Source organism: Octodon degus, unplaced genomic scaffold, assembly GCF_000260255.1.
Source record: "Octodon degus isolate 3935 unplaced genomic scaffold, OctDeg1.0 scaffold00029, whole genome shotgun sequence".
NCBI lineage: Eukaryota > Metazoa > Chordata > Mammalia > Rodentia > Octodontidae > Octodon > Octodon degus.
The window spans coordinates 2,000,207-2,004,552 of NW_004524605.1; the positions used below are offsets into that span (position 1 = coordinate 2,000,207).

General features: G+C 41.3%; 1 non-coding gene across 1 annotated transcript; it reads left to right on the top strand.

Annotated features, from left to right (window-relative positions):
* Positions 1-567: 567 nt before the first annotated feature.
* LOC111816315 lies at positions 568-675 on the top strand. Its single transcript, XR_002820743.1, has one exon. It is a non-coding gene; the product is annotated as a U6 spliceosomal RNA (small nuclear RNA).
* The last annotated feature ends 3,671 nt before the right edge of the window (positions 676-4,346 follow it).

The window sequence follows — 4,346 nt, forward strand, 5'->3', positions numbered from 1 at the left end:
GGACAGGAGACACGAGAAATGGAGGCAAGACAAAGATTCTGATCAAGCCTCCTTTATTTAGGGGAGGTTCTGGGTATATATAGGGGGTGATGGAATGAGGAAGTCTCGGCTCTTGGGGTCAGCAGGTATCTAGGCAACGGGGAGGGTGCAACCCCTAGGGCATAGCATGTGATTCACAGGGAATGGGCAAGGTGAGAAGGCCCATAAACTTGACTCAGCAGGGGAATAGAATGGATACCGGTTAATGGCCTCCAACACATTATAATGGCAAATTTTTTATAAAATAAAAACAGAGGGCCAGCAAGATAGCTCAGCAAACTAAAGTGCCTGCTGAGGCAAGCTTAGGCAAACTCAGGGACCATGGTTCAATCCCCAGCACCACACGCCACGTGAGCCCCACTCCAGGGCGGACTGAGCCGGCCAGAGTCCAGACATAATGGTGCATGCCTGTAATCCCAGTGCTGGGGAGGCTGAAAGCAGGAGGATCACCATAAGTCCAAGCTGCATAGTGAGACCCTGCAAAAATCAAATGCATTAAAAATAATAAATAAATGAGATAAAAACAGAGTGCTTACTTGAGCAGCACATATACTAAAAATTGAAACAATACAGAAAAGATTAGCAAGTCCCCTGCACAAGGATGATACACAAATTTGTGAAGCATTCTATATTTTAATAAAATAAAAACAAGTGTAACAAATACTGGTAAAGATATGGAGAATTGGAACTCGTGTACATACTGAATGGAAATATAAAAGGGTACAGCTGTCATAAACAGTATGACTGTACACAAATATTCACAGAAGCATTATTCACAAGAACCAAAAGTTGTCAGCTACCCACCTGATGAATGGATAAGTGAGTGTGGCATATCCATGCTACTGAATGTTGCTCATCAGTCATAAATAAAATTGCCAATATGTGCTACAATCCAGAATAAACTTCCACTGTGCTAAGTGAAAAAAGCCAAGGACAGAAGGCCACATGCTACCAGATTGAATTGATGGAGGAATGGGGTATGGCCACTTATGTGTACAGAATTTCCTTTTAGGGATTGTGAAACAATTCTGGAGAGATATGGTGATAATGGTTGTACAGCACTGTAAATATACTAAATGCTAGTAAATTATGTATTTTATTTTATTTTTTTATTTTTTTTTTTTGGTGGAACCTGGGATTGAACTCAGACCCTTGCACTTGCCAGGAAAGCGCTTATTCTACTGAGCCATCTTCCTGGCCCCTAAGTTATGTATTTTAAATCACTAAAAATGGTAAATCTGCATTTTACTAAGATAAATAATGAAAGCATAGTATTTAGTAGCTATTCAACTTGGGAAAATAATATGAAAAGTGATAACTGGCTTAGTTCATGTAGTGATTCTCTTTCAGCAAAAAATATGAAGGGAATCTAAATAAGTTAATTTTTTGTCTTGGCATCATGTAGACACAACTCTCAAAAGGAACATGATTATGGGGCACAGTCACACACACCTTAAGCCTAGCTTCTCAGGAGACTGAGACAAGAGGATCACAAGTTCCAGTTAGCCTGGGCAACTTAGTGAAACCCTCCTTAAACTAAAAATATAAAGGATTGGAAATATCAATCTGGCAGAATGCTTGCCTAGCATATGCAAAGCCCTGGGTTCAAACACTAGGACCACACCCACCAAAAGAAGTAATATGGTCTAGACTTGTGCTATCTGTAATAGTAACTAGTAGCTGTACATGGTTATTTATAATTTTATTTAAAAATTAGATTCCTCGGTTTCACTAGCCACAGTTTAAATACTTCCTAGCCACGTCGGCCAGTGGCTGTCATATCGAATAAAAAGCATTGCCTCCACTGTGGAGAGCTGGGTGGGACATTGCTGATCCCAACAGGGCCTTCTTGCTTTGTCATAACATGGCAGGTGTCACATGCCAAACTATACACAGGAAAGAGCGAGAAAAAGCTGAACTCACTTTATAATGAACCCACTTTCTCAATAATGAACTCACTGTCTCAGATAGATTATATTTTTTTAGATTATATTTTTAATCAGTACAGGATTATATTAGAGATTTAATGAGATATATTTTTCTACATTTCAAGTGAAAACTTCTTTACTAGTTGATCATCATGAAACTTACAGGGCCGGCAAGACAACTCAGTGGACTAAGCACCTGCTTTGATAAGAGCAGAGACCAGGGTTTGATCCCAGGTCCCGCACACCCTGCCAGCCCTGCCCCTGGGGCCCACTGGGCCAGTGACAGAGTCCAGGCGTGGTGACACATGCCTATAATTACAGCACTGGGGAGGCTGAAAACAGGAGGATCACTCCAAGACCCTGTACCAAATACACAAGTGGAAAAAAAAAAAAAAAAGGAAAACAAAATACAAATAAGTATAAATGTTTCCCAATAGCAATCAAATACTACACTAGGTTTTAAACATTTTGTTACAATTACAAATTTAGTTCAAAGATTCAATGAATGCAACTAGAGACCACACTCATAAGTGAAATAAATCACACACACGTGTAAACATCATACTGTCTCCCCAGAATGAGAAGCTGAAAGAGTAAATAAAATCTGAAAGGTGAAATAAATATTGTGAACTGGAAAGAAACTGCTCAAAAGGAAGGACTAGAATGGGAGAAAGGAGGAAAGAAAGAAAGAACAGAAAGAAAGAAAGAAAGAAAGAAAGAAAGAAAGAAAGAAAGAAAGAAGAAAGAAATCCTCCAAAGAAAGAAAGTGATCTTCCAAGTCTGAGAAAGAATATAGATTTACAAGATAGTTAAGATAATTGTACTAATATCTATTGGTTTATTGAAAGGAACAGTTAATGCCTGTTTGGTCAATTCTGCATCCCTATATTTGGTAATCAGAGCAAGTACTTTGAAGAAAACAATATGCAATATGATAATTATTGTTAATTTCCTACCATTTTGTTTTGAAATTATGTAAAAAAAATTCAGCCAAGGAACCTCCTATACTATATCACTCAGTGTTTATTACAGAAACAAGATACACAAATATATAAGAATTGACAAGACTGGCACACAACAGCCACCCGCAGAGTTGGGTGTGGGGGAGTGCAGTGGGGCTGTCTGGGCACTGGAGCACTGGAGCTCATCGCTGTGTCCCCTCTGCGTCCCTATCAGAGGCTGAAGATCTGCACTGGAGGCTGAAGACACTGTCCAAGGTGAAGGTGCAGGCTGAGCTCCTCCGAGGACGCAGAAGCAAGAAGCAAGGCTTCCTTCTTTAGTTCCTTTCTATACCATCCTGGTGATGGTCCTCCCTTGGGTAGGTCCTCTGTACCCAGAACTAAGCTGAATTAATTCAGTTGGGCATTTGTTACTCAAATTGACAGTGAGCTACCACACGTATCAATCCTTTTTTTTCATTGACACAATCATTATATGTATTTATGGGATGCAGTGTGTGTTTTACTTTCCTCATTGCTGAGACAAAACACTCACTACCCAAATTTTTAAAATGAAAGGTTTATTTGGCTCACAGTTTGTAGAGGTTTCACTCCATACTTTTCTGGCTTCAAGGCAGGGCAGCATAACAGAGGGGCATTGCAGAAGAGAAATTGTCCATAGCAGTAGAAAGGTGCAAAAGCAACAAGCCACAAGCAGCAAAGGACAAGCAGGGATCCTCAGTCCGTCTCTTATAGTCTACCCAGCTACCCACTATTACCGCAGGTAGCACTCACACCCAGGGTGGCACAGCTTTAATCCTAGTGTTGCATCATGAATCAACCCCAGCACCACATCCTTGATCCCAGCATTACTCACCCATGATCTAGCTGCCACAACTCCATGAGGCTTCTGGGGACATCTGGACACAAGCCAGGAGAGTGCAATGATCAAATAGGGGCCATTAGGCCATCTGTCATCTCAAACATTTGTCTTTGCTTTGTGTTGGGAACGTTCAACTCCTCTCTCCTAGCTATTTTGAAATGTACAACACATTAACTTCTGGTTCTAGGTAAGGCCAGCCGCCACCATCTTTGTAGAGACATCATGGTGCCCCTGCTGTGCAGCACCCTAGGCCTTCCCTGATGAGGGCTGTGCAAGGGTTTTTTGGTACAGATGAGAGACAGGAGAAGAACAAAGGCATTTATTGCTCAGTGTGGAAGGGCTACTTAAAGATAAGCAAGGAATCTTCAGACCTGAGACAAAAGAGCTCGAGCTTTTACAAGTTTAGGCTGGGATAGAGTTAAGAGGGACTGAGTGACATCTCAGGAGGTGAGTGGGGCTACTAAAGCAGGGTGTCAGGAGCTGACTGGGGGAGTATTAGCCTGCCTAAGAGGAAGAGGAAGGTTTTCCTTGAGAAAAAAGGGGAAGTAGGCCATGGGC